General features: G+C 42.7%; 1 long non-coding RNA gene across 1 annotated transcript in view; it reads left to right on the plus strand.

Moving 5' to 3' along the window:
• The window catches only part of LOC108593816 (uncharacterized), a 34,595-nt gene that overhangs the window by 6,820 nt on the left and 7,615 nt on the right, over nucleotides 1-20,160 (plus strand). The window lies entirely within an intron of this gene.

Consider the following 20,160-nt stretch of genomic DNA (forward strand, 5'->3'; position numbering starts at 1 on the left):
GACCTGGCAAATCTAATTCTAATAACAATTCTAACAAGTATATTCACACATGTGCAAAATAACATATATAAGATATAAGGTTATTCACTGAAGCACTATTTATGATAGCAAGAGACACAATTTAAATGCCCATTAATAGGGAACTGGTTAAATAAAGTTCGTTGATACAATGAGATACTGTGCAGCGAAAAATAAAACAACAAAACAAAAACAATTCGGAACTCCTAATAACTTGAAACAATCTTCAAGATTTATTTAAATGAACAAACAAGATACCAAACAGCATGTGTTATACACTACCATTTGCGGAAAAGAGGAAGCACAAATAAACATATTTGGTTGTAATCGCAGATTTTTTTTCTGGAAGAATGAACAAGAAACTGGGAAATTTTTCTTATATAAACTCTTTGGTGCCCTTTGAGTTGTGAGCTGTGTGAGTGTATTACCTATTCAGAAAAAAATGAATTAATTGAAACTTTTTAAAATTAAATGTGGAAAAAAGATTTTATATTTAGAAAGTTATTCTGAGTCATTTCAGAAACACATTTATTTGTATAAAGTTAGATGTAATTGTAACTTCAAACTACAAAACTACAAATTGCAGTATGTCCAACAAATGTATACCAATAGCCACCTAGAGCTTTAAAAGGTTTAGATAATGTGTTAATTAATCAGAGAAGTAGAAAGAATAAAAGACGGGCAAGTTGTTGAAGAGCCCGAAGTCACATCTGGGGACTAGGAAGCTCTCATTATAAATAACATCTCACCTATCCTGTAAAACTGCTATGAGATTATTGCTTTATAGGCATATTCTCTTGTGTGCACTGCTGCTCCATTGTTATCCCAATATTATAGGTGAGAAGACTAACACTGGAAAGCTGAAGGGACTGGCTAAAGGTCACATAAACAGAACATGAATCCCAGGTCTATCTGACCCCAAAGAAAGTATATGCCAACATCCCCTCAGTGCTATCTATTAAAGATTCAGACCTTGATAAGAAGTGAAAAGAGCATTGAATAAGGGGTCATCACCCAAAGACCAGGCTTGAAAGTACCCTAGTAAGCAGGAAGGATAGCCATTTGGTCTTTAGCCCCTTTGTACAGATTTTCATGCCAGAGCCAGAGCATAGGGTCCACATCTTTCTGTGACTACAGCATGACAGTGCCATACTACAGGGAGGGAATCTATCAAAACTGGCTTGAAAAATATTTTTGACAAACATTTAGTAAACATATTTTATATACACTAAGGTGAATTTTTTTTAAAGTACAAATCATTTTGCCATTGTAGCCCCTGGCTCAGTGCCTGGCATATAGAGGTTTCTCAGAAAATATTTGGTGAGTGAATGAATGAGCCAACAGTTGGCAGCATAATGTGAGGCAATGCAGGAAGTCCAAAGAAGTAAAATACACAGTGCTAGGTTATAACTCAGTTGAGGAGACAAGACAAAAATACCACAATATTTAGGTAAGCATAGGAGACAGGCTATAAATAAGGCCTCTATGTCAAATGAAGCCTGAGCTACAGGCAGTCAGAGGTAGAAGAATAGCCCTGTTCAGTAGAGTGATGGGGATATGACAGCTAGACAGGCAGAGATCAAGAGGAAGGCATTCTAGGGAAGACAATTTCTAGTGGAGATGCTGTATAAGCCCAACAGCTTGATACAGGGGAAAGAACTATAAGATTTGGAATTAGGCCCAAGGTTTGAATCCCACTCCTACCCTTTATTGATGGGCACAATTACTTAACCCCTCTGATAAGGATACCATCTCACAAGGCCATTGTGAGAAGTAAGCTAGTTAATTATGTTGAGAACCTAGTCCAGTGCCTCACTCATGGCAGGTGTTCAATAAATTACTTTTCACCTTCATACATGGAACCCAAAAGTCTTCAGCCAATGGCTACAGGCAACAGTCAAGAAAGGGTGCTGGCTGGAACACTGGGAAAGATTTAGCGGGCTAAGCTCCAGGAAACAGACTGGAATGGAAGTACTGTGGGGTGGAAGAATGGGGCTTCAGAGTTGGGCTGAAATATTTGGTCTCTACAGCCCCGCCTGTGGCCATTTCAGATGCCTGGTATTAAGGATCTTGTCCTTCCTAGAATGCCTGGCTGAAGACAAACTGGAAAGAAGGAAAACTAAGGAGAGGGCAGAGGAAAGATATTTTTCTCCAAGCCCCTGAGATCCTCCAGACCTTGAGCCAGCTGGAGAATAATGGGGAAACTGAATTTCCCTAATACTATATGGGGTCTCCCCAGATCCATGGGACAGTCTAAAACTGGATGTGGGCAGTGGGGCTGAGGGAGATCATCCACTCCTGCCCCTGAACATCACCTCAGCCTCAGTCCCACAGCCTCAGTGGTCAGCAATCGAAGCTCCAAGCCTAGTCACAAAGCCCTCTCCTCCTCTAGAGCTTGGTCCCCCTCCCTTGGCTTGTTGCTCTTTGATCCTTCACTTCTTTTTGTTTCTATTTTGGTCTCTATCTCAGCTTTTCTGTCTCTGTTCCAATTGTTCTCTCTTTCTGTCTTTGTTTCTGTTTAAAAGTTTCTTTTTCCATTTTACTCACATTTCTCTGAATAACAAGCATGGCTCCCTGGGAAATTTTCTTTGCATTACAAAAACCCAAAACAAAGCAAAACAAAAAAATAAAGCAAAAACACGCAATGAGCCTGGGTGTTTTGCTATTCACAAAAACCTATGAATCTTAAAGCCAGTAATAATTTAGATTCATACCTCTATACCATAAACAAAAATATATTTTAAACATATTAAAGAGTTAAACATAGAAAAGCCAAATCACAGGAAAACTGCAGGAAATTGAATTTACTAGTTATCAGATCTTCGAAGGAATGGTAACTTTCAAAGCATTAAAGCAAAAGAAGAAATAATAAAGGAAAAGGTTTTTATTACAGTGGTACATGCTTGTAATCCCAACTGCTGGGTGGAGGTTGGCGGGGGGCAGTGGTGAAGGGGGAGGATTGCTTGAGCCTAGAATTTCAAGACCAGCCTGGGCAACATAGTGAGATCTCGTCTTTTTTTTTTTTTTTGAGACAGTTTCACTCTTGTTGCTGGGGTGCAGTATCACAGTCTCAGCTCACTATAACCTCCACCTCCTGGAATCAAGTGATTCTCCTGTCTTGGCTTCCCAAGTAGCTGGGATTATAGGTGCCCGTCACCACGCCTGGCTAATTTTTTGTATTTTCTGTAGAAACATGTTTTCACCATGTTGGTCAGGCTGGTCTCAAACTCCTGACCACAGGTGATCTGTTCACCTTGGCCTCCAAAATGTTGGGATTACAAGTGTGAGCCACCGCGCCTGGTCCATCTTCTCTTTAAAAAAAAAAAAAAAAAAAAAAGTTGTTGGAGGTGCAGGCCTGTAATCCCAGCTACTCGGAAGGCTGAGGCAGGAGAATCGCTTGAACCAGGGAGGCAGAGGGGTTGCAGTGAGCTGAGGTCTCACCATTGCACTCCAGCCTGGGTAACAGGGAGAGACGCCATCTCAAAAAAAAAAAAAAAAGAAAGAAGTGGTGCTTCTGAACAAAGAAAAGTAACAAGAAAAAAATTAAAAGTTTGCGGTAAAGCATTCAAAGAATAAATATTTTAAATTATATAAAGTTTGTATCATAAAAGGAAAAATTAAAGCTTGAATAAACAGATATTTTCCATAAGTTGAAAAATGTCAGCATAAGGAAAAATGCTTAGCTTCTTATTTTCAGGCATGTCCAATTAAAACATTAATAAGAACATTTTCTCTTACATTATTAAAGTAAAACAGTGATATACCCAATGCTTGTGGTTAGGTAAATTTGTACAACACTTTTGGACCAGTATTTGGCAATAATTATCAAGAAACTTTAAACTGTACCTTTGTTCCTCAATTCCATTCCAAGAGATTTATTCTAAGGCAGTAGATTTTAAACTATGCTTCTGGCAAGCCGAGAAGTGCTATAGAATTGTCTGTGGAACTGATAGTGGGATATGCATTAACCAAGATTTGGGGTTTTATAAGCCAGAAAAACTAACCCTGATTATCTTAAGCAAAAGGGCAAGGCACAGGGAAAACTCGGAGGCTCGCAGAGTCAGTGGGAAGCTGCAGAACAAGGTTTTGAAAATTGGCAGGAAACAAGAGAATTCCAGAGGGTTAGGCAGCTGGAACCACACTACAGGTCACAGAGCAGGAACAGTAAGGTGCATGTGGCACTGCTGCTAGGAGGAAAGTGACCTTCAATCACCCCCAAACTATCATATGCCCATGATTCATAAGAAAAGATGTTTGATTGACTGAACCTAAATCATATGCCTCAGGTTTTGCAAGGAAGGAGGGGGTGAAGGTGAAGACTCTGCATTTCTGGTTCCCTAATGGGTGATGGGAATTACCTCTCAAATCTATACACATATGGGGAACCCTCAAGCAGAAGACTTGGGTACTAATTGCTGGATGATACGGATACTGGACAGTTGAAAAGCAGGAAATATTTATCAACTACTGGATGCTATTCAGGGATGCTGACCACATAAAGCTTCTCTGCTCCCTACACGCACTTCAACCAGAGCAACTCCGTTTTCATTACCTTTTCCAAATAGGCTTCCAGGCAAGATTTTGTTTGCTGGAAGGTTTCTGCAGCTTCAACACATTTAAAAATACCTTACCAACTGTTTTTTCTTTTGCCACCTTCCAGTGAAGAGACTGGAACAACGCTTATTTTTCTAGTTTCTCTTACAGGTAGAGGTGGCCATGTAACATAATTCTAGTCAAATGACACATTAAGTCTGTGTCCACTAAAAGTGACTTGGGGATGATAAAAGCAAAACGGTAGACCTGACTGGCATTATCTCTACCTCTTTCTGCCATGACTGCTGATGTTATTACTACAACTTCAGCAGCCACTTTGAGAACATAAATATGAGAAAATGGCCAAGAGAACCAAAGCCAACATCCACCCACCTCTGAATGTCTTGTTATGTGAGAAAAATAGCCTCTGCTTTTAAAGCAGTTTTAAGAAGTTTTTTTTTCCCTTTCAGCTTATATCATTATTTAGTGATAGATCCCTAAGAGAAAAATTTAGCCAGGCGCGGTGGCTCAAGCCTGTAATCCCAGCACTTTGGGAGGCTGAGGTGGGTGGATCACGAGGTCAAGAGATTGAGACCATCCTGGTCAACATGGTGAAACCCCGTCTCTACTAAAAATACAAAAAATTAGCTGGGCATGGTGGCGTGTGCCTGTAATCCCAGCTACTCAGGAGGCTGAGGCAGGAGAATTGCCTGAACCCAGGAGGCAGAGGTTGTGGTGAGCCGAGATGGCGCCATTGCACTCCAGCCTGGGTAACAGGAGCGAAACTCCGTCTCAAAAAAAAAAAAAAGAAAAAGAAAAATCTAAAAGAAGTATGTATATATATATACAGAGACAGAGAGAGAGAGAGAGAGAGAGAGAGAGAGAGAGAATTGTTTATTACAAACTGGTTAAAAAAATTAAATCTAAATGTCTATCTATAGGAGATTGCTTAAATAAATTACAGTCTATCCAGCAGATGAACTACTATGCCTGTAATGAAATGGATAATTATGAAGCCATTATGTTTATGACATGATAGTAATTAAAACCCTAGAATGAGTAATTGTATCTATGTTATGTACTGTAGATACAAACCCAGCTATCTGGAATGGTCACTGTCACCTTTAAAGGAACTGAATCACCCACTACACCCGATGAGCAGAGCAGCTATAAATATGTTCTGTGCCATGTGGCTCAATGGCCACCCCAACTCCCCAGTGGCCACCCCAACTCCACACAGCTGATTGGCTTGGGGTGGACATCTGATCTAGAGTAGCCAACATCCTTTGAGATGCTTATTGCAAAACTCTCTGCTCAAATATGGGTGAATTGGGCCAGTAAGATTCTCATCCTTTGGAATCAGAATTGGTAGAATACCAAGAGAATCAGGCAAATCACATCAGGAGCTGAAGTTTAAAGAATAAATAAAATGATCAGGCATAATGGCTTATCCCTGCCATCCCAGCACTTTGGGAGGCTGTGGCAGGAGGATCACTTGAGGCCAGGAGTTTGAGCCCAGCATAGGCAACATAGTGAGACTTCATCTTTACAAAAAATAAATAAATTAGCTGGGCATGGTGGCATGCACCTATAGTCTCAGCTATTCTGAAGCCCAAAAGTTTGAGGCTGCAGTGAGGTATAATTGTGCCATTGCACTTCAGCCTGGGAGCAAAACCCTGCCTCAAAAAAAAGTATATACTTATTTTTTAAAGATGTGAGCACAATGGCTCACATCTTTAATCCCAGTACTTTGGGAGGTTAAGATAGGAGGATTGCTTGAGGCAAGGAGTTCCAGACCAGCCTGAGCAATATAGTGAGACTCCATGTCTATAAAAATTAAAATTAAGCCAGGTGCAGTGGCTCACACCTGTAATCTCAGCACTCTTGGAGGCTGAGGTGAGTGGATCACCTGATATAAGGAGTTTGAGAGCAGCCTGGCCAACATAGTGAAACCTTGTCTCTACCAAAAATACAAAAATTAGCCAGATGTGGTGGTGGGTGCCTATTATCCCAGCTATTCAGGAGGCTGAGGAACGAGAATCACTTGAACCCAGGAGGCGAAGTTTGCAGTGAGCTGAGATTGTGCCACTGCACTCCAGCCTGAGTGACAGAATGAGACTCCATCTCAAAAAATAAATAAAATAAAACAAAATAAAAATTAGCTGTGATCATGTGACTGCTCACCAGCAGCCTGGGCAAGAGAATGAGACCCTGTGTCTTAAAGAAAAATAAAAAGTAGACTATGTTGCCAAGCAAGGGCCATGAGAGGCTGTGAACTAACATGTTATAAGGAACCAGAAAATATTAGGCTGAGAAAAGATACAGAGTACGGTGTGAAGAAGTCAGCTAGGTGAACGAAGAGACAGAAGTAGACACAGAAAGAAAGAAAAGCACAAAAAGTAGCTAAAAACTTAGGTAAATAGCAGTGTTAGAGTGAAAATCAAGAATTCTGGAGAGCTGCCTTAGATCCATAACAGCGTTCTAGGTTCAGTCCTCAGCCTAGCTGGGCTCCAGCCTCTTTTGGCTAAATGGTTTCAATTAGACCCTATAGCTAGTATGAGTATGCATTCCTGGGAACTATTACAGCTATAATAGTCTAACATAGCCGTAAAAATTACCTTTGCATATAGATAGGGACAGGAACATGCACAAATAAAAACCATCAATTTGTTTGAGAAGGATTTTTGTGGATGAAATTTATTTTGAAAAATTCATTATTGTTGCTCTAATGATGCTTTTACACTAAATAACAATTTTGTTTTAAAACCACTGTGGAACTTCTGGGATAAAGCCTTAAGTGTGTGTGTATTGCTGGCTCTGCAATACTGGTTTCCAAGGATTTATTTTAGGAATATCATCAGAGATAATGCATGAAAATGTAAGTTCTTAAATACTTATTATAATATTGTTGCAGTTAAAAAAAAAAGTTAAACTACTTAAATGCCAAACAACAGAGTATTGGTTAAATAAATTATGGTATATCCATAGAATGGTATGCTGTACAACCATTAAAAAATCATATTGTAGGCTGGGCACAGTGGCTCACGCTTGTAATCCCAGCATTTTGAGAGGCCAACGCGGGCAGATCACTTAAGGCCAGGAGTTCAAGACCAGCTTGGCCAACATGGTGAAACCCTGTTTCTACTAAAAATACAAAAATTAGCCAGGCTTCGTAGCACACACTTGTAATCTCAGCTACTCAGGAGGCTGAGCCAGGAGAATTGCTTGAACCTGGGAGGCAGAGGTTGCAGCGAGCCAAGATCACACCACTGCACTCCAGCCCAGGTGACAGAGACTCTGTCTCAAAAAAAAAAAAAAAAAAAAAAAAAAGAACATTGGTTGGTACAGAAAATGTTCATTATTTACTAAGCAAAAAAGACAAAAAAATTACAAAATAGTAACTACAATGTGACACCCTTTCTTTTGTACAGAGAATAATGCATGCTATCACAGGCATAAAGTACTGAAAGGACAGACACTAACATGTTAACAGCAGTTGCTCTTGGGTTGGGAGGCAGCGATGATTAGAAGAAATTTTTGTATTTTTCGTTTATACTAGTCTGCTTTCTTTTGTGTTTTTCTACCCTGAGTACCTTGTTTGCCTAATTAAAGAGTTAGGGAAAGGAGGAGGGAGATTTCCTCACCTGCTTTTAATTTTTTTTTTTTTTTTTTTTTTTTTAAGGAAAATCACGCTGACCGTGTGCCTAGAAAACTATTGCCAGAATTCCCAAAGTTTCCCACAGTCCCGTGCTTGGGGAAACCAGAACTAAGTGAAAGACTTTTGCTCTGAGAGCAAAGTGCACAGGTGACAGGAAAAAAAGGGCAGAGGACAGAAATGGTGGACTGATCCTAGGAAGGGCAGGCTGGCGTGCGGACGGGCTCCAGCAGACAGCCCTCTCCCTGGCTGGCGCTCACCCCAGCCTCTGCCCGGCCGGCTCGGGGCGAAGCGCTCGGATGCGTGGCTCTGGAAGGGCACTGAGCCGGAGCATGCTGGGGCACCGCTCGGGCACCCGAGTGGCGCCGCTGACGAGGGATGCTAGCAAGCTGTGCTCGCGGAGCTAGGAAGCTCTAAGCCTGTGAAAAGCCAAGCCAACCAGGCAGAAGCGGTTCCGCAAGAGTCTGCCCTGGCCGGGGCCTGCCGAGCGCTGCGTTGACCGCCAGAGCCCGCATGCCGCTGCAGCGGAGCCATCGTGAAGTGGCTCCCCGGCCAGGCCGTCCTGGCAGCCCGCCCGCCCCACCCGCCGGGGAGCAGTGCCAGTGGAGCAGTGCCAGGGGAACCAGGGCAGGCAAGGATCATGTGCTCCGCGCTCAGGAGCCCTGGCATTCCTTGCGTGCGGCTGCTCTCCCCTCCATTTCCACCCAGGGGACTGTCAGTCTTACTTTAAAAAGACAAAAACACAAATTACGATGACGCAAAAGAAATATGAAAACAAGAGAGGACCTAGATTTGACTGTCAACCCATGTGACCTTGAGCAGGTCACATTCATGCCTCCGCTCCCCCATCTGTGACATGGATATAATGATGCTATTTGTCCCAAGAGGTAGCCATGAGTCTTATTAATGAAGATAGAATGGTATAAGAAAGAGTAATGAAAACTGCTTTGTCAATTATGAAGGATAAGCTGATGCCAGTCCCTGTTCGCTGGATGCATACTTTTTAGGACTTAATAGTTCTTTAACTTTGAATGTTATTTGTGTGTATTGGTAAATCATCACTTTCCACAGCTTAAAATGGAAGACTATAGTGCAGTGAACTGGGAAGGAAATCAGGTCCAAAGCAAAAGAGAGCACATACCTGCCAATATAAAGATCAGTAACATTTCTAACATTAGGTTCAGAAGTCAGTTCTGAGTTTCACAGCAGTCAGTCAAAGTGTAAAAGGAACCAAGATCAGATAATGTTGTACTCATTATCAGAAAAGATTAGTACAGAGGACAAAGTTAAGCAAGACAAGTGCCCTCAGGAAAAAATGGGATGGTCTCTAAATCTGCATTGCCCAAGCAGTCATTTACATACCATCTTCATGTGTTTTGCTGTATTTATATGCCACATGTACATTTAATGAATGCTTTTTCTTTACAACAGTCTAACAAAAAATATTTCCTAAGGAAAAAATATATTACTCCCTTGTTTGTTCTATATTTTCCCTGATGTAACTTACTTTATTAAAAAATACATAACTATTAAAGTAGAAAATGTTCATTTTATAACCACCTAAGGTCATTTTATATGCCATGTGTGTTAGTCGATCTTCACACTGTTTCAAAGAATACCTGAGACTGGGTAAGTTATAAAGAAAAGAGGATTAATTGACTCAGTTCCGAATGACTAGAGAGGCCTCAGGAAACTTACAAATCACAACAGAAGCAGAAGGGAAAGCAAGGACCTTCTTCACATTGTGGTAAGAGGAGGTGAGGGAAGTGCCATACTTGAAAACCATCAGCTCTAGTGAGAACTCACTCACTATCACAAGAACAGCAGTGGGGAACTGCCCCCATGATCCAATCACCTCCCACCAAGTCCCTCCCTCAACACTTGGGGATTACAATTCTAGATGAGATTTGGCTGGGGACACAGAGCCAAACTATATCACCAGGTAAGATGTCTGAGTGCATAATATGTGCAGGCAGTATATAGCACACCTTGGGAAACTCACTCCTCCTTGTTTGTTGAGCCCCTCACAGAGCCCATCATGGCATGTCCACACTGACAGAGATCCTAGATATCACCAGGGCCAACTCCCTTTGCAGACTCCACTAGCAGAGAAAGGCCCAGCAAAAGAACCAGACCTGCCCAAGTTCACTCATCATGGGAGGGACAGGCTGATGCCTCCTAACTTCCAGTCCCATGCCCTTGGCTCCCTTTACACACTACCTCCCCCTAGGTCCCCCTACTCCCCTTACCTCCCACCATCCTGTTGACCCCTCAGGGCTTGTGTCCATGAGAGCCTAATAATGTGCCCCTGTCTAAGTCTTAGAGAAGGGGAGTTGATGCATTTGGGGTGGATCCCCAGAACCACCTTAGATTCTCTCCTGGTCTCTTTCCTTAGATTATGAACCCCAGGAGGAAAAGAGCCATGATTTAGGAGGTTGGTGTAAGACGGTAGGTGTAAAGCCAGAGTTGTATAGATCTCATCTTCCCAAATAGGTAGTGAAAAGGCTTTGGATAAATTGCACAGGATAAAGAGAAGTAGCCAGAGGAGTTGCAGAATATCCAGGGCTCAGAACTACTGTCAGCCCACAGATTCTGGTGGGACAGGTTGTACCATGAAGGAAGCCACCTGCAGAGGAGGCAGCTCATGATCTCCTACCTGAGGCTGAGGCAGCTAGCAAAGGGGAGGCTGTTTTAATTGGGCTCCCAGAGGAGCTGCCTTTCACAATTCGTTCACCTGAGGGGCACCTGCTTATAATATGCTCTAAGGTGTATATGAGCTAGCAGAGCCCATATGCATCCCAAAGAAAGTTATGGCAGTCAAGGACTGTGAAGTAACTAATAATCTGAAACTCAAATGAGCCCTCTAGGGCCAAACAAGGATATGTCTTCCCACCTAAAGGCCCCTGAAGAGCTGATGAGCAGTGCTGCCTTGGACCAATAAAGATAACCTGCAGAGCTCATCAGAACTAAGCACTAATAAGATTTAGGTTGGGAGGGGGGAGTACAGAGATCCCACAGAGTCTCCCAATAATGCTGCCAGCACTCAAGGTAGACAGCAGAACAGTCTTTTCAGTTCCGCTTACCTTCTGCCAGGTGTTGCTACTGGGAAGGCTGTAGGCTGAAGGAACAAGCCCTGGATTAGGAACCAGAAGGCTAGAGTTCTCACTCTGGCTCTGTGTGGTGTTGGGCAAGTTGCTTTGCCACTCTGGACCCCTGTTTCTTCATCTACACAATCATTTTCCTAATTCTTGTTCTGCTGTAAGAATTAGGAAATTGGCCGGGCGCGGTGGCTCAAGCCTGTAATCCCAGCACTTTGGGAGGCCTAGGAGGGTGGATCACGAGGTCAAAAGATCGAGACCATCTTGGTCAACCTGGTGAAACCCCGTCTCTACTAAAAATACAAAAAATTAGCTGGGCATGGTGGCACGTGCCTGTAATCGCAGCTACTCAGGAGGCTGAGGCAGGAGAATTGCCTGAACCCAGGAGGCGGAGGTTGTGGTGAGCCAAGATTGCGCCATTGCACTCCAGCCTGGGTAACAAGAGCGAAACTCCATCTCAAAAAAAAAAAAAAAAAAAGAATTAGGAAATTGGCCAGGTGCAGTGGCTCACATCTATGATCTCAGCCCTTTGAAAGGCCAAGGTGGGCAGATCGCTTGAGGTCAGGAGTTTGAGACCAGCCTGGCCAACATAGCAAAACCCCATCTGGACTAAAAATACAAAAATTAGCTGGGTGTGGTGGCGTACACCTGTAATCTCAGCTACTCAGGAGGCTGAGGTGGGAGAATCACTTGAACCCAGGAGGCAGAAGTCGCACTGAGCTGAGATTGTGCCACTGCACTCCAGCCTGGCCAACAGAGGGAAAATTTGTCTCAAAAACAAACAAACAAAAAAAAAAAATTAGGAAATTTAGGTTCTGAAGTCAGACAGACTTGGTTTCTAGCCCAGGTTTTCCCAAAGGAGGTCAGAGTTCAGCTAAGGACACAGATATATAAACAAAGATTTACAAAAGAGGCTGGCAAAAAAACAATGATCTTGCTTCTTGTTCAAAGTAGCACAGTAAGTGGCAGAGTGAGGACTAGAATACAAGGCCCAGACTTTGATATAGAGACATAATAATCATACAAATGATTAATGAAGTGGCTAATCATAAATGTGACAGTTGCCCCACAAAGGAAAGGCGGAAGATGCTATACAAACACAAAACAGAGCTGTGGTAAAGATTTTGGACGTTCCCCAAAGAGTGACAAGAAATCATCTAAGCAAAAGGGTGATTGTAAGAGGCTGCTGCAATGAAGACCAGATTGGAAGCATGCAAGAATGGAGGCATGGAGGCCTGTTAGGGAACTCTTGCAATAATTCAGACAAGAGATGCTAATGACATGGGTTAGGGAAATGGGGAGACTAGACCAATGAGGCATAAAACTATAAGGACTCAATGACTGATTCCATGTAAAAAGAGAAAGGGAGAAGGCCATGTTAAAGGCAACACTCATGTTACTGATGGAGACAGAAGATGACCAAGGGTCCCCAGCAAAACCCCGCCTGCAAACCTAAAAAAGCCTGAAGGCAGAAAAACCGGACTGCTGGCCACAGATGAAGCCCACCCTTTCCCAACTGATTCTCTCTAAATAATGCCCACCTGCACACTGGGGGAAGGGGGTGGAGCCTTGGGAAGTTTGCACCTTTGGCAGCAGAGGAGCCTTCTCCCTTCAGCTCCAGTGATGACCTGGGAATCAATCTGTGAAGTGGAAGGCCTGTTAGCAAGACTCCATCTCTCTTGCTGAGTTTTTTTTCCTTTTTGCTCAATAAAGTCCTGCTTTACTAGATCTTCAATGCATCCACATGCCTAAAGTTTCCTGGTTGTGTGACAAGAACCCAAGGTTTATCTGAATTAAGGAATAAAGTTCTACAACATTACTGGAATGAAAAATAGGGTGAATGATGGTGCCCTTAACTGAGATCGTAATACTAGAAGAGGAGCAGGTTTTGGGGTGATCTTTAGTTCAACTTTAGACACATTGGAGTTTCTAATTGTGGTGGTTGTGTTTTAGATTGGTTTGGTCTGGGAATGTCGAGTTTGCCTGTGAAACTGAGAAAATAATTGGGTATGAAGGTTCTTTGATCAATGAGAGGATTGGATTTTGGAGTCAATCCATTGGCAACTGAAGCCACAGTGGACAAAGAGAGGCAAGCTGCCTATCTCTAAAGCGTAGTGGAAAATAGATGGTATACAGGCTTTGGAATGACACTCATTGGTTTTTGATTCCCTCTTAACTACCAGCCATGTGACCTTGGTCAATTTGCTTAATCTGAGCATAAGACTCTTCATTTATAACATGGAAATAATGATTCCTACCTAACTGAATTATCATAAGAATTATACTTTATTATAATTAATAGTTCAAAAGACTCTACTTACTGTATGTAAGGACATTTCAGAGAAACACTTTATCTTATAAGCTTGGTGTGAAATTGCTATGGTCTGAATGTTTGTGTCCCCTTAAAATTCATATGCTGAAATCCTAACCCCTGAGGTGATGATGATATTGGGAGGTGGGGCCTTTGGGAGATATTAAGACATGAGGGCAAAGCCCTTATGAATGGGATTAGTACCCTTATAAAAGAAGTCCCAGAGAGGTCTCTCACCCCTTCCACATGTGAGGTTGCAGTGAGAAGGTAGCTGTCTATGAGGAAACTGGTCCTCACCAGAACCTAACCATGCTGGCACTTTGATCTTGGACTTCCCAGCCTCCAGAACTGTGAGCTATTTGTTTCTGCTGTTTATAGCCACTCAATCTATAGTATTTTGTTATAGCAGCCCGAACGGACTACGACAAAAATCTAATATCAATATAATTTATCTGAACAAAATAAACCCAAAGCACTTATCATAGCAGAGAGACAGTATAGCACAAATTTATGCAAACATTTAAGACGTGGACCACCCTGGGTTCAAGCCTGGGTTTATCACTTCCTGGCTGCATGACTTTGGGCGATTATCTACTGTGTTTCCTTTTCTGAAAAATTGAGAGAGTAATAGATTTCTCCCTCAATGGAATTGTTGTATGGATTAAATAAAATAATGATGTATCTTGACTTAAAAGTTTAAAAATTGCTAGTAATAATTATACAAAACATAGTGTCTGGCACACAGTGAGCATTCATTACATGATTGTTTCCCTACCTCCTCCTCACCACTCCTCCAGCCTCCCTAGGTCAATCTGCATACATTTTTAGGTGCACAGGCCTTACTCAAGGGCTGTTCACAGAGGAACTAGAGCTCGCAAAGTTCTAATTTCTCATAACACTTCCAGCTCAGCTCTCTCTCCACAGGGATCTATTCTCCCCCTTCATTCAACAAGCCCAACAGATAATATAGGACATTGTCATGTTAGCAAGTACCAGCTCCTCTCCATTGCTGGGAATGTAAGAGACAGAGCCTCTACACCATATGCTCTCAGCATCAGCTGTGTTTCCATGACGACAAGCCCAGCATAGCTAGATGTTTCAGCAGAGAGGAGCTGTGACACCCAGCTCTCCGCAGAATGTAGCTGCGTAGCTATTGTTATCTTCCTTGCACTGACCTAAGGACTAAAGCAGGCTGGATGTGGCTCTGAGGGGTGGGGGAGTTTGTGTTTGCAAAAGTAGAAGACTGAATTTGGGAATGCAGTTGGCTATTCATTGTAGCAGTTGACTATTTTGGCTGTAATAAGTTAAAAGAAACCTAAAAAGAAAACAAAACAAAAATTCCATTCTAAATGCCACAACAGAGAAAGGGGTACTTATTGCTATGTAAACTATAGGAAGATTTGGACCTAATTCTTCCTAAGGGGTTATAGAAGACTTCTTTTTTTTTTTTTTTTTTTAGACGGAGTTTTGCTCTTGTTACCCAGGCTGGAGTGCAATGGCGCGATCTTGGCTCACCACAACCTCCGCCTCCTGGGTTCAGGCAATTCTCCTGCCTCAGCCTCCTGAGTAGCTGGGATTACAGGCGCACGCCACCGTGCCCAGCTAATTTTTTGTATTTTTAGTAGAGACAGGGTTTCACCATGTTGACCAGGATGGTCTCGATCTCTTGACCTCGTGATCCACCCACCTCGGCCTCCCAAAGTGCTGGGATTACAGGCTTGAGCGACCGTGCCCGGCCCAGACTTCATTTTTAAAAAAATCTTTGGTATTTTCTCTATTTTAAAAAAGAGAAACATCCTATAAATGTGTTAATTAGGGTACTTTCAGCTGCAAGTAACAGGAAACCCAACTAAAGCAGCTTAAATAATTAGGACAGTTAATAGCTCATGCTCCAGAAAATCTGGAGGTGAGCCATTCTGGGGCTGGCTAATTCAGTGGCTTAGGGATAGCAGCAGGATCCAAATATTTTCTGCCTTTCTGCTCTTCTGTCCTTATTATATCTGCAGTGTCTTTTCTCATGGTTAAGAGATGATCAAAGCATTTCCAAGTATTACAAGCAGACATTTCATCTCCAAAGAAGAAAGGCATTTGCTCCTGTGCGCTGCTTTTTAGTAGTGAGGAAAACCTCTCCCAACTACCCGCCTGCAGACTTTCTATCAGGTCCCATTGGTCACAACAAGGGCCCAGGGTCATGACTTCATAGCGGATTCAGAATCAAGCATTTGGATTTTATCCTGAGGAAAATGGAGAATCATTAGAGGATTTTCAACCATGTGATAAAATCAGACCTTTCTAGCGGTTGTCTGTTTTGTAGAGACAAGGTCTCACTACATCGCCCAGGCTGGTCTCAAACTCCTCGGCTCAAGCCATTCTGTTACCTTGGCCTCCCAGAGTTTTGGGATTTGTAGATGTGAGCCGCCTGACCCAGCTTAGATTTCCGTTTTCAATAGATCACTTAAAGATTAATATGGAAGATGGTCTAGAGGGATGGAAAGATGAGAAGCAGGAAAACCTGCTTCTAGCAGGTTTAGCAAACTGTTGCAAAATCCATGTGAGAAATGATGAGATCTTAACCAAAGTAATGATGATGGGAATTTGGGGTAGGAATTAGGAATGACAACTAATCAGAGATGGTAAATTTTCACTGGCAGTAGATTGGCTAGAAGTCTTGCCACCAAGTGAACTGAAGAACATCACAGGATCACATTTGAAATAGCTCATGATTAGCAAATGATTAGCTCAATTGTGTAAATATTGAGCTTGGAGACCATGGTGTTTCCAGGTGGTAGGACAAGATAAAGGCTGGAAACTTGGGAAAGAGATATGGAGATGGGAGTTGTCTGCATTGGAGGGATTGGTTAAAGCCAAAGGAATGGATGAGGTCACCCAAAGCAAGAAGGGAAGAGTGCCAAGAATAGAACCCTGGGTGCATAGCATTTAAGTAATGGACTGTGGGTGAGAATTCCGTGAAAAAGATGAACTCAGAGGAATCAGAAAGATAGAAAGAGACAGGAGAGGATGGTGTTATAGAAGCCAAAGGACAAGGATTTCCAAAGAATGTTAAATGCCACAGAGGAGCAAGGGATATAAGGGATTGGCTTCAGCTTTAATGACTTGGATGAGAACCATTGAAGTGAAACAGTGAAGGCAGCAGATGCAGACAACTCTTTAGAAGTCTGACTGTGATAGGGAGTAGAGAGATGATACCATAACTGAGGCAGGTGAGGGAGAATTTTACAAATTCCAAAAGTTGAGTTCTCTCCTCCCTGTGGGCCACTCTGGAGGATATCTTGGGCTGGTTCCTCAACAGGGGGTCACCAGGTGTCCCTCAGCCTCTGCTCTTATGATGACACACTTATCCGCATGCCCTTATTATTCTTAGAAAATACAATGGAATCAATCCTGGTCTCCATTTAGTACTGGCTTTCTGGAAATTACACAAAATACTGGCTGTCTCCTAGATCACTTATTAGTGCCTTGGGGTGGTAATTTCATGGAAATGACTTTGAGGCAAGGTCGAGCCATGTAGCAGAGAGCCATTTACACTCCAGGGTCTGTCTTCTATATCTTCCCTATCCCCTTTGAGGCTGGTCCCACTGTCCCCAGGCCAGGCTCTCAGGGAGCTGTACCCTCACCTTCCCTGCTTCCTTCAGACTCAGAGCTCCCTTTTCCCGGCCAGTCACTCACTGTGCATCTCTTGGTGGCATAATTGTAACCAGAAGCAAAGAGTAGGGTATGCACGTTGGTAAAGTCAGGGATGTGTAACTTGATGGAGATCCAGGAAAAGCTGTCAACACTACACAGATCTCAACATGCGGCCCTGGGACAGGCAGCTCTTACCCAGAGCCCCAGTGGGACACATATTGAGGTATATTTTTGTTTTTTTTTCTTTCTTTGAGACAGGGTCTCACTTTATCTCCCAGCTTGGAGTGCAGTGGCGTGATTTCAGCACACTGTAACCTCTGCTTCCTGGGTTCAAGCAATTTTCCCACCTCAGCCTCCTGAGTAGCTGAGACTACAGGTGCTTGCCACCATGCCTGGCTAATTTTTGTGTTTTTTTGATAGAGACGGGGGTTCATGATGTTGGCCAGGCTGGTGACCTCAAGTGATCCACCCACCTCAGCCTTCCAAAGTGCTGGGATTATAGGCATGAGCCACCACACCTGGCCATGGTATATGTTTTCTTTTACTTTCTTTTTTTTTTGAGACAGAATCTCACTCTTTCACCAAGGATGGAGTGCAGTGGAATGATCTTGGCTCACTACAACCTCTGCTTCCCAGGTTCAAGCTATTCTCCTGCCTCAGTCTCCCAACTAGCTGGGACTACAGGCATGCACCACCATGCCTGGCTAATTTTTGTATCTTTAGTAAAGACAGGGTTTCACCATATTGGCCAGGCTGGTCTCAAATTCTTGACCTCATGATCTGCCCTCCCTGACCTCCCGAAGTGTTGGGATTACAGGTCTGAGCCACCATGCCCAGCCACCGTATGTTTTCTAAGGGAAACCTTCTTTACAGAAACTGCCTGCTTCACCCCCATAGTTTACTCTCAGAAGCCATGTTTCTGCTGCATCTTCCTATTCAATCTCATCCACATCTTGGGCTACGAGGTCCAGGGTAGACATTACGTGGCTTCAGTCATTTAGCATAGTGCCTTAAGATTTATTCATGTTGTAGTATGTATTCATACTTTATTCCTTTTGACAAATAACATTCTTATGTATGCCTATGCCACATCAGTTCGTGGACATTTGGATTGTTTCAATAGTTTGGCTTTTATGAATAATGTTGCTGTGAACATTTGTATATAGTTTTTGTGTGAATGTATGTTTTTATTTTTTAGGGGATGGAATTGCGAGTTATATAAGTATGTATATTGTTTAATTGTTTAAACATGACGTTTAATTGTTAACTGCCAAACTATTTTCCAAAGCAGCAGCAGCAGTTTACATTCGCACCAGCAGTGTATGGGAGTTTCTGTACATCCTTGTCAACACTTATAGTCTTTTTCATTATAACCATCCTGGGGGGGTATGAAGTGAAATCTCATTGTGGTTTTGATTTGCATTTCTCTAATGGCTAAAGATGTTGAGCATCTGTTTGTGTGTTTACTGGACATTTGCATATCTTCGTTGGGGAAATGTCTATTTGTAGCTCATTTTTAAATCAGGTTGTCTTTTAATTACTGATTTATGAGAGTTCTTTATATATTCTGGGTATAAGTCCCTTATTAGATATATGACTTGCAAATACTACTTCTCATTCTGTGGGTTGTCTTTTCACATCCCTGATGATAGCCTTTGAAGCACAAAAGTTTTAAGTTTTGATAAACTCCAGTCTATTTTTTCTTTCACTCATGCTTTTTATTTATTTATTTTGAGACAGCCTCTCACTCTGTCATCCAGGCTAGAGTGCAGGGGTGCGATCTCAGCTCACTGCAACCTCCACCTCCCAGTTCAAGCAGTTCCCGTGCCTCAGCCTCCTGAATAATTGGGACTACAGGTGTGCATCATCATGCCAGGTTAATTTTTGTATTTTTAGTAGAGACGGGGTTTCACCATGTTGGCCAGACTAGTCTTGAACTCCTGGCCTCAAGTGATCTGCCTGCCTCGACCTGGGATTACAGGCATGAGCCACTGTGCCCAGCCTCATGCTTTTTAAAGTATCCAAGGAGGCTTTGTCTAACCCAAAGTCTTTTTTTGTTTTATGAGATGGAGTCTTGCTCTGTCACTTAGGCTGGAATGCGGTGGTGCAATCTTGTCTTACCGCAACCTCTGCCTCCCAGGTTCAAGCAATTCTCCTGCCTCAGCCTCCTGAGTAGCTGGGATTACAGGCATGTGCCACCATGCCCAGCTAATTTTTGTATATTTAGTAGAGATGGGGTTTCACCAGGCCAGGCTGGTCTCAAACTACTGACCTCATGTGATCCACCTGCCTCAGCCTCCCAAGGTGCCCGAATTATACGTGTGAACCGCCTCACCTTGCCCTAACCCAAAGTCTTAAAACTTTACACCTGTGTTCTTTTCCAAGCGCTTTTTAGTTGCAACTCTTACACTTACATTGATAATCCATTTGGAGTTTAAACTTAAATTCAGTATAAATCTGATCCTCATCACATACACCTACTCCTCATCCCAGGCTTAGGTTTCACCCTGATTGCTTAGAAAAGAAGTAAAGGAATAAAATCTAGCAATAAGCTATCCCTCTCCTTAATAGGGGGAAGGCTTCTCCCTCATCATCAATGTTTCCTTTCAAATAAGAGAGCTCAATTATTGTGACACTCTCCATTAATTTACCCTGTCCATGAAAAGTAGAGTGACTTACTTGATTCATACATGTGAGAGTAGGCTGGGCATAGTTGATTTGGTGCCTCCTTTAAAATTTCTTTACTAGCCCAGCACAGTGGCTCACATCTGTAATCCCAGCACTTTGGAAGGCTGAGGCAGGCAGATCACTTGAAGCCAGGAGTTTGAGACCAGTCTGGACAACACGGTGAAACCCCATCTCTACTAAAAATACAAAAATTAGCCAGGCATGGTGGCGCG

This window comes from Callithrix jacchus, chromosome 10, assembly GCF_049354715.1.
Source record: "Callithrix jacchus isolate 240 chromosome 10, calJac240_pri, whole genome shotgun sequence".
In the NCBI taxonomy this organism is placed as follows: Eukaryota; Metazoa; Chordata; class Mammalia; order Primates; family Cebidae; genus Callithrix; species Callithrix jacchus.